The sequence below is a fragment of the Sinocyclocheilus anshuiensis genome, unplaced genomic scaffold, assembly GCF_001515605.1.
Source record: "Sinocyclocheilus anshuiensis isolate Anshui unplaced genomic scaffold, SAMN03320099.WGS_v1.1 scaffold201, whole genome shotgun sequence".
Taxonomy (NCBI): Eukaryota; Metazoa; Chordata; class Actinopteri; order Cypriniformes; family Cyprinidae; genus Sinocyclocheilus; species Sinocyclocheilus anshuiensis.
In genome coordinates, this window is record NW_015537959.1 from 1,178,071 (window position 1) to 1,189,231 (window position 11,161).

The 11,161-nt window shown below is 42.6% G+C and overlaps 1 long non-coding RNA gene across 1 annotated transcript; it reads right to left on the bottom strand.

The window, feature by feature from the left end:
* Window positions 1–1,330: 1,330 nt before the first annotated feature.
* On the bottom strand, window positions 1,331–10,321 carry LOC107666646 (uncharacterized). The gene is made up of 3 exons (XR_001631702.1): window positions 10,232–10,321; window positions 1,727–1,730; window positions 1,331–1,340 (listed from the first exon to the last, which is right to left on the bottom strand). It is a non-coding gene; the product is annotated as an uncharacterized LOC107666646 (long non-coding RNA).
* Between the last annotated feature and the right edge of the window lie 840 nt (window positions 10,322–11,161).

Genomic DNA, 11,161 nt, shown 5'->3' on the forward strand with positions numbered 1-11,161 from the left:
CACAGAATTGGGCTACTTTTAAACTGTTGCCATGGGTTGATTTTCCCAAGTGGGTTAAAGGTTTGAAATATTGCATAAATTACATTTGACTGAAATGCTTGTATTGAAACATTTTGCATTCTACCTATGATAAAACTTTCATGGTTTTATACATTAACTGTTCCCTCCTGGTGGAATGACCTGCCCAGCTCAATCCAAGCAGCTGAGTCCTTAATATTTTCAAGAAACAGCTGAAAACACATCTCTTTCATCTTCATTTGACCCTCTAGCTCTAGCACTCTCTATTCTAATGCTACTTCTAATTTTATCTGCTTGTTTTTTTTAATTAAAAAAACTTGACCCTCTAACATTTGCACTCTCTATTCTATTTCTATTCTAATGGCCAATCCATCATTTTTTGGGGGAATTTTTTATTTATTTAGTTTTTAATAAGTATTGATTCAGGCACCGTTTAGGCACCGGAACCGTTTTAAAAGTATCGATTTGGCACCGGTATCGAAAAAAACCCAAACGATACCCAACCCTAATGGTGGATCAGGTGGAGCTGGAGACCACCACATTGGTGCAGGTGGGGCTGAAGACCACCACGGTGGCACTGCAGACCACCACGGCAGCGCAGGCAGAGCTCCTGACCACCATGGCTGAGCAGATCCATGGGCCGGGGTAGGCTCTGGAGTGGACTCTGAAGGCTCCTGGACTGGAGCAGGTTCTTGAGCGGATTCTGAGAGCTCCTGGGCTAGATCAGGCTCTGGAGTGGATTCTGAAGGCTCCTGGACTGGAGCAGGTTTTTGAGTGGACTCTGAAGGCTCCTGGGAGGTCAGAGCAAACTCTGAAGCGGCCCATGCCCACAAAACATCCCTGAGGTGAAAGGCGAAGACAGCCTTCTTGACGATGGCAGCAGCAGTGAAATCGGGTGGCTCTGTAGCGGCCTCCACGGCTGAGACAAGGAGAGCGGGCTGCTCAACGACGGCCTTCGTGGCAGAAGCAGTGAGAGTGGGCTGCTCTGTGATGGCCTTCGTGGCAGCGGCAAGGAGCTTGGGCGGCGCTGGGATGGCCTCCAGGCCATGTGGGGCAGAGGGAGCCTTCCTCTTCCACCTCCTTCGCTTACGACAGCAAGGTGCTGCAGTATCATCGGCCACCTCTGGGGGCTCTGCAGCCTCCTCGGCTGCCACTTGGGGTGCTGCATCCTCCTCGGCTGGAGGGTTCCCCTGACGAGCTAGATAGTTGACGAACCCCACAAACGTCAGGTGATCCAGCCCTCTCATCCTCCACCAATTGAGGAGCTCATCAAGGGCATAATTCAGAAGGTCCTTGAGAGCCACATCGTTGTAGTCCAGCCCCTCTACAGCACTCCTGAACTTCATCGCAAATTCCCTCAAGTCAGTCCCCCGCTGACGGAGGAAACTTAATGATGCTACTTGGAGCATGTGCTAATAGAGGGGGTTGCTGGTAGCTGGATTGAGCCCTTCATCTGCTGAGTCCTCATCTTGGCTTGTTCGTTCTGTCAGGCAACTGGAGAGAGATTAATCAAGGACTCAAATGCAGGATGAAATGGGCATTTATTAATGAAAAAACAAACAAACAAACAAAACAAACAAAAATCACCCCGAGGGGGAAAAACAGGCAGGCAGGCCAGGACAGGGCACAGCAGAGCAAGGCAAGGCAAGGCAAGATAAACACACCATACACAACAAATCCTAACCGGCATAAAACAACGAACAAGCACAGGACTGCAGACACAAAGAGAATAAATAGGGAGACAAACGAGGAGGGTAAAGAGCGAGACACAGGTGGAGTAACTAAAACAATAATGAGATAACAAGAAGGGCGGGGTCAGACAAAAGACAGGAGAGCACATGGCACCAACAACAAACAACAAGCCATGTGCTCAGCAAAACACACAGTGACATATGGTGGCCAACTAGGGCACACCAGCAGAACCGTGACATTCAGAATATCATTAAACAGGACATTCCTTGAATCATAAATAAACAGGAGAATTTTTTTTTAAAGAAAATACTTTTCATAAAAAAAAAAAACTTGTTTTTATCAAAACAATATAATATAAACAGATTGAACTGTATTCCCTTATAATCAAATTGACCTCTGTACACTGTTGACCCTTTAACCAACCCTTAAACCTACCCATGCCACCAAACCTGTCCCTAACCTTACCCGTTTCACACCTCAATAGCAGCAAAAGTGTTTGCATTAACACAAGCTTTTAATCATTTTATAACATTTGTAAAAATCATTTCTAGATTTTCAAAAAGTGCTTGATCATATGGAATTGAAAGTTTAATGATATTTGTAAGCATTTTAACTTATATGAAATAATTTGTTTGTTTAATAAGTTTATTAGCAAACATCAACAATCACATTATCACGTTTCTAACTCTTTGAATATATATTAACTAATGATCCATAAAGCATTATATAATGTCTGTTCATGATTTATTAATGAAAGTTATTATAAAGTGTTATCCATTTTTTGACTCTCAAGTAACGGTAGCCTCTGACTTGCATTTTATAAATCATCAAGGACCACGGTTTCAGCTAAACATCTTCCTTACTGTCCTACTGAAGTAAAAAGTCACCTACATCTTGAATGGTCTGAGGGTGAGTTAATTAAACAGCAAATTGTATTTTTTTGGGTGAACTACAGAAAAAAAAGACATAAATTTCATGTGCAAAAACATGTGGCCACATGTACATGTGAAATGTCATGTGTGAAATATTTTGAACACATGTGAAACGCGTGTTTTGCACATGGGAAACATATGCATTTTCATGTGAATCCCATATATTCCCGTGTGATCACATGTGAAACACATGTATCATAAACCTGCTTGTGTTGCAATCCTGTGTTTGTTAGTAGACTTGCATGGTTTAAAAACTCTGCATCTGGTCAATATTTCACTCATACACAATATACACTCAAAAAATATTTAATCCTGTTTAAGATCTCAATTGTACAGTAAAATTCCATTAAGGTGAATTGAGCAATCCTTATACACCAGGGTTCCTCAAATCTTGCCCTGGAGGTCCAATGCGCTGCAGAGTTTAGCTCCAACCCTGACCAAACTCACCTGCCTGTGATTTTCTAATGATCCTGAAGACATTTATTAACATGCTCAGGTGTGTTTGATTAGGGTTCGAGCGAAACTCTGCAGGAAAGTGTATCTCGTGGGCCAGATTTGAGGATCCCTGTTATACACTATTCATATTATGAAGAATTAAAAATTAATAACTACAGCCTAATAAAGCATTTTTTATAGAAATCTTAATAACTGGGAATGCACCATTTCAGATTTGTTCATAAATAAAAAAAATAATAAAATGTGACTCAATGTTTTCAATCACCGTTCCCATGGCATGAAGTTGATAGAACTTGAAGTTGATAGAAGTACATAGAGAGGCACCATTAAGTACAATTAACTCAATATTTATTAGTCTCTTCTGTAATTTTGTTGTATTTGGGGGAAGTTGTGGCCTAATGGTTAGAGAGTCGGACTCGTAACCCAAAGGTTGTGGGTTCGAGTCTCGTAACGGCAGGGATTGTAGGTGGGGGGAGTGAATGTACAGCGCTCTCTCCCACCTTCAATACCACGACTGAGGTGCCCTTGAGCAAGGCACTCAGCCCCCAACTGCTCCCCGGGTGCCGCAGCATAAAATGGCTGCCCACTGCTCCGGGTGTGTGTTCACGGTGTGTGTGCATGGGTTAAATGCAGAGCACTAATTCCTAGTATGAGCACTAATTCCCACATGTCACGTCACTCGTCACTCACTCATTTAGACCTATCAACTTCAGTCATATTTCATATTCAGATGACATGATATTTTTACAGGTTGGTAATGAACTGGATTTGTGTCATTGTCAATGATGACTGTAAGGAGTGCCACGGTAACATCTCCAAACTCATCAGACTTGTTCTAAATTAATGAATGAAAGAGACATAAAATCACAAAAAAATCCATGGTGTCCAAAATAGTAGTGTTCAATTTAATTATTTTTTAAACCCATCAATGATTTTTTTTTTTCAATTTAAAATTATTTTTGACAAATAATCTTACACAGACTGATGCTAAGCTAACATAGTTCACCCAAAAATGAACATTCAGTCATTATTTACTCTAATGCCATATGGCCTTTCTTGTTGAGACCACAAAATGAGAAATTAAAAAAATGGTGAAAAACAAAACAAATTTTTATTTGTTATTTGGCAAAAATTCTGTTGGTCTGTTGTGAAGGACTGCATTTATGAGAATATATTTGCTCATTTCACTCCGGCTCACCCAGGAAAGATCAAGATTTTAGAAGATTCAAGATTGAAAACACTACACAAAACATGACTCTCATAAAGCTCAAAAGCAGTGGTGTAATGTAATAATAATACTTCGTTACAGTACTTAAGTGTTTTTTGGGAGAATCTGTACTTTACTTGAGTTTTTATATTTCAGCCAACTTTTACTTTTACTCCACTACATTTCCTAATTAAAATGTATACTTTTACTTCTATACATTTCCCCGAAGCATATTCGTTACTTACAACAAAATAGTCAGAAGTCAGAAGAACACGGACTGCAGGAAAGCAGGTTTGACGAATCAGTGATCTGGCATTTGCAAGTTAGACTCATGTGCAAACAGTGCGCACACAACCGCGGATGATTCATTTTCCACTCAAATCGAGTCTGGGGTGTGCGATACAGCATCGTCTGCGATAATATGGTAAGTGTTGTTGTAATGATGTGCGATCGCCGATCGGACATGATAGTGTAGGCTATATCACCAAATCACACACAGACTGCATGCACGTTGATTTATTAATCTATTAATACTCAAAATTCCAGGCATTCTAAATTGTAGACGGCAAAAATGCTTCTGTATGCTTTTTATATTTATATAATTTAATATAGTTAAATTAATCTATATCACACAAAGAGTACCGTTTTTCTGCATATATTAGCATGAGCACATTTAATAATTAGTTTATACAAGTTCAGTAAAGCAATAAGTGACTTACATTTTAGACATAATATTGCTTGTTTTTTGCTCAATTAGCCTAACGAAAATAGTTCCAAACAAAGATCACAGCACTGTTTTGCGTCTCTGAGCAACGGACGGTGTTTACTGTTTACCTATTGAATGAATCATCTTTTTGACCGAATCGGTTGAATAAATTATTCAGTGATTCACTAATTAACACAGTCAAATGCTTTGTTTCTGAATGAGTCAGTTGTTTTAATGAATCGGTTGAATCTCAATGACTCACTCATTAACAGTCACTTGTTGCCACCTACTGGCGGTTTTAATTTCACGTTTCGACAGTTTTTTTCATGTTTTAAATTATTTCAAATATCAGTATTCAACATTTTATGTTAAAAACAAGTCATTTGGCCTATTTATGCATCCTTAACTGCAGTTTGAATGCATCCATGTCCCCTCTGAGATACATAAACTGTGTAAATACATCTAAATGCTATTTTAGATGCAGATTCCAGAAATTTTTCTTTTGTTGGAATGAAAGACACTAAGTACCGTATTACTCATGTATTGTCTTCTATGAGGTGAAGACCTCCCGACCAGAACAATGCAATAATTTGCTTTGTTGTTCTGACAGAAAACAGAAAATGTCGAAAACGCTGATGAACTGACTGAACAAAAGTATGAGAAAAAAACACTTTTGCATTTTGATGAAATACATACAGTAGAGTGGTACTGTAAGTGGTACTGGCATTGCCTCCTCTCATGTGACTTTCCCCCATTCATTCTCAATTACCCCCCACCAAACTCACCTCATGCTTTATGGGGTCTGTTAAAACTCAATGGGCTCAGGGGAGGCGAGAGAGGTGCATACTCACTGCACGCTTTAGGGTCTCTGTTAAGCCTCAGTGGGCTCAGGGGAGACAAGAGAGATGCAGACTCCTGCTGTAACTTTACCTGCTGATGTCACTGTTGGACAATGTTTCTTTAGAAAAATGAGTGAGTTAACGTTATATTTTGTAATATTTGAATAGTTTTATTTTTGTACTACAATTGTTTTTTTCTCATCCAATATTTTGTGGAACTCAGAGGAAAAAACCCTGAAATATATATATATGTCTTATATCTTTGAGTTCAGCTCATTAAAAATGGGGTAAAAACAAAAGTGTTGCGTTTATAATTTTATTATGTGTATATATATATATATATATATATATATATGTGTGCATGTGTGTGCATGTGTGTATGTATTAGTTATTATGCTACCTAACTGATCAACAGTTATAAGTACAAGCTAATAACAAGGTGTATCATCATAAGTGAACACTTATTACTGAACATTGTTTATTACTGAATCATGAGGAGTATGTACCACTAAAGTATAATTGATAAATTCTATATTCATAACTTGAGAAACAATACTTTGGTAATACTTTGTTTCGATAGTCCACGTTAGATATTTTACTAACTACAAGTAACTTTGCAACTACAGAATATGCCAACTAATTAACAGAGAAAGCTACAAGGGACTACAACCACAGGACGGGAAACAAGAAATGGGAACAAACTAAAAGACAACATAACACCAGGGTACAGTGAAGCTGAAAATGCACAGAATTTGTTTAATGTGTGATCCACATGTTGGTAACATTATTCCCACATGTGCCACATGTGCTCTATTATGTTGCAACATGTGGTGACATTGTCTACATGTGATCACATGTGGAAAACATGTGAAATTCAGGTGGTTTTCAGGGAGACCTGCCATAGGTTGCTTACTTTTGACTTAAAGTGTCATTACTTAATTCTACCTTCAAATGAATTAATGGTACTAAAAACATGCAAAGATTTTCCCAGGCTCTCCAATACCCTTCAAGTTAAACGATTTCTTCAGATGTTACTCTTGAGCTGTCATCTGAATGTATGAAATAAAGATTTATATCTACATTTTTTCTTTCTGTGGGAATGATGACATCCTAGCATTCCTGTCAGTTTTTCAAAGGGCATCTTTTCATTGCACTGGATCTCTGCACTAGATTTCTTTGACCTATCTGTGAAAGACCCCATTATATATCATGTTATATATATATATATATATAAAACATGAAGTGAATTCTTCCTGTACTGCAAGGGGAGATCTGAAGAAAATCGGGGCTCTTGCATTATACTCCATTATGCAACATTGTCATGAACAGAAATAGCTGTCAGCACCCTAAGGAGGTATGTCAGTTCATTTCTGTACTACGCCACTAGTAATTCATGTGCCTTCAGCTTTAAATACTGTACATGGTGTGCAGCGGTGCAGCATGAGTGGTTCTGACTGAGGAATAATTAGCAGACATGTCTGGAGAGCATGTTCTGCTCTGCCACTGTGCTTCTCAAAAGTAGCTTTAAAAGGCCATAATCTGTGCTTTCCCTGAAGTCCACTTATAATGTTTGCTAAGGTTTTCTGCACTAAATGTAGTTTAACATTACCATTTTCCACCCTCTCTCCAACCTCACATTTGTTGCTGAACCTTGAAGAATATTGCATGTACATGATTTTTACACTGTAAAACTAATTATTTTTTTTGAAGTTGTAAATAGTTGTATCTCATGTTTAATTTAATGTGTTACTTGCCATTTCAACTACAGTGTCCTTGTATTGACATAGTTCACACCGTTTTTTGTCAGAATGGTACAAATCCCTCAATATGGAGCAGCCAGTGTCATTTAAATATGAGCAGTCATGTACTGATGTTCTCATAGTTGTAATTTCAATAAATTGTTTCAGTGGTTCCAGCAGTACAAATCCAATTAATTTTCTCTGTATGTGAATGGATGTTTAACAATAACAATTAAAAACGTTAAAAATAAGACCTACTGTGAATTGCAAGGTTGTTAATTGTACATGCTTCAGTTGAGGCCAGTCCATATATTGTTTCAAGAGAAAAAAAAATAATAATAATCTTGCACAATTCCAGTTGAGGAACTACTGTACTCCATGATTCTGCAGAGAAGTATCCAAACAGTATACATTCACTGGCCACTTTTTTAGGTACACCTGTTCAACTGCTCCTTAACATAAACATCTAATCAGCCAATCACATGGTAGCATTTAGGCATGTAGACATGGTCAAGATGATCTGCTGAAGTTCAAACCGAGCATCTGAATGGGGAAGAAAGGTGATTTAAGTGACTGTGAACGTGGCATGATTGTTGGTGCCAGACGGGCTGGTCTGAGTATTTCAGAAACTGCTGATCTACTGGGATTTTCACGCACAACCATCTCTAGGGTTTACAGAGAATGGCCCGAAAAAGAGAAAATATCCAGTGAGTGGCAGTTGTGTGGACAAAAATGCCTTGTTGATATCTAATGGGAGTTTTTTATGCATGACCATCTCTAGGGTTTACGGAGAATGGGCCAAAAAAGAGAAAATATTGACTGAGCAGCATTTCTGTTGGCAAAAACGCCTTATTGATGCCAGAGGTCAGACGTGAATGGTCCGACTGGTTCGAACTGAGAGAAAGATAACAGTAACTCAAAAAATGATCACTCATTACAACTGAGGAATGCAGAAGAGCATCTCTGAACGCACAACACTGCGAACCTTGAAGCAGATGGGCTAAGACCATATCGAGTGCCACTTCTATCAGCTAACAACAGGAAACCGAGGATACAATTTGCACAGGCTCACCAAAATGAGATAAAAGTTTGGAAAAAGGTTGTCTGTCTGATTAGTCTCGATTTCTGCTGCAACATTCAGATGGTATAGGGTCAGAATTTAGCATAAACAACATGAAAGCATGGATCTATCCTGCCTTATCAGTAGTTCAGGCCGCTTGTGGGGGATATTTTCTTGGCACACTTTGGGCCTCTTAATATCAATCGAGCATTGTTTAAAATCCATCCCTTTATCACACAGTTTACCCATCTTGTGATGGCTACTTCCAGCAGGATAATGCACCGCAAGATCAAACTGTCGTGAAGCTCAAATGATATCAAATTAGTTTCTTGAACATAACACTGGGTTCACTATACTCAATGGCCTCCACCATTACGAGATCTCAATCCAGTGGATCACCACTGGGATGAGGTGGAACAGGAGATTCACATCATGGATGCACAGCTGACAAATCTGCTATCATGTCAATATGGACCAGAATATTGGAGAAATCATTCCAGGTCCTTGCTGAATCTATGCCATCAGTTCCGAATTAATGCATATGGAAAAACGCTGTTCTATACTGTGAAGATTCCTTTTTTACTCCCATGTGGTCCATAAATTATCTGGATGAAATAAGGAAAAGCAATTTAAAAAGGCCAAGGAAAATCCGCTGTCACTGAATTTTTTTATGTGAGCTCCACAAAACCCTGCTAACATGATACACAGCCCTGTATAGCAGCTATAAAATGTCTTCTTGCCATCTTTCTGTCCTAACAAATCTACCCTTGATCTACCCTTGTTTATGACCATGAAATCTGATGTTTTGCAGATTAGAAGCATCACTCTCACTCTTTTTCTCTGTCGAGTGTCAGACTCTGGGCCAGGTTTTGTGTGTGTCTTTGCTCCCTATGTGCTCCGTCTTCCAGTTTCTCTGTCTCGTGTTTTGAATTCATTGTTCCCAGGTGTTTCCAATGTTAATTGTCATTAGTTCCAGGTGTCCCTTGTCTTCCCCTCATCAGTTCCTGTGTATTTAAAGTGTGTTCTAGTTCTTGTCCTTTGTCAGTCGTTGAACGTCATCCTGATGTGTCGAGTCCTGTGATCCCCAGCCTTTGTTAATAAAACCCTTTTGATTTATTCTACTCCGTGTCTCCTCGCTCCTTCGTTCCCGTGTTCCTCGTGTGTGTGCACCGTGACAGAACGACTGACCATAAACAGTAAGCGGCGCTCCTTCTCCCGTGTTTTATTTCCGTTTTTTGAACAGTCTTTTGTTTTCCTTTTTCTCCCCCAGCCCGCTGACCGGGCCGATGTCAAGCCCGTCAGCCGGGGCTATTTCCAGCCCGCTGGCCTCGCCGAAGACAAGCCTGCCGGACGCTCAGAACCAGTCGCGCCAAGGCAAGTTCGCTGGCCCCGCATATGGCAAGCCTTCCGGACATTAATGTGGCAAGCCCGCCCGGCGGTTCCTATGCCAAGCCCGCCAGCCGGGGCTATCTCCAGCCCGCTGACCAGGCCGATGGGAGGCCTGTCAGCCAGGGCTATCTCCAGCCCGCTGGCCACGCATATGGCAAGCCCACCGGACATTAATGTGGCAAGCCCGCCAGACGGGGCTCCCGATCCCCAGTTCCGCTCAGGAAGGGCTCCCGAACCCCAGTTCTGCCCAGGAAGGGCTCCCGTTCCGCCCAGGAAGGGCTCCCGATCCCCGTTTCCGCACAGGCAGGGCTCCCGATCCCCAGTTAAGCCCAGGGAGGGCTCCCGACCCCCAGTTCCGCCCAGGAAGGGCTCCCAATCCCCAGCTCCGCCCAGGCAGGGCTCCCGATCCCCAGTTAAGCCCAGGGAGGGCTCCCGACCCCCAGTTCCGCCCAGGAAGGGCTCCCAATCCCCAGCTCCGCCCAGGCAGGGCTCCCGATCCCCAGTTAAGCCCAGGGAGGGCTCCCGACCCCCAGTTCCGCCCAGGAAGGGCTCCCAATCCCCAGCTCCGCCCAGGCAGGGCTCCCGATCCCCAGTTAAGCCCAGGGAGGGCTCCCGACCCCCAGTTCCGCCCAGGAAGGGCTCCCAATCCCCAGCTCCGCCCAGGCAGGGCTCCCGATCCCCAGTTAAGCCCAGGGAGGGCTCCCGACCCCCAGTTCCGCCCAGGAAGGGCTCCCAATCCCCAGCTCCGCCCAGGCAGGGCTCCCGATCCCCAGTTAAGCCCAGGGAGGGCTCCCGACCCCCAGTTCCGCCCAGGAAGGGCTCCCAATCCCCAGCTCCGCCCAGGCAGGGCTCCCGATCCCCAGTTAAGCCCAGGGAGGGCTCCCGACCCCCAGTTCCGCCCAGGAAGGGCTCCCAATCCCCAGCTCCGCCCAGGCAGGGCTCCCGATCCCCAGTTAAGCCCAGGGAGGGCTCCCGACCCCCAGTTCCGCCCAGGAAGGGCTCCCAATCCCCAGCTCCGCCCAGGCAGGGCTCCCGATCCCCAGTTAAGCCCAGGGAGGGCTCCCGACCCCCAGTTCCGCCAAGGAAGGACTCCCGATCCCCAGTTCCGCCCAGGCAGGGCTCC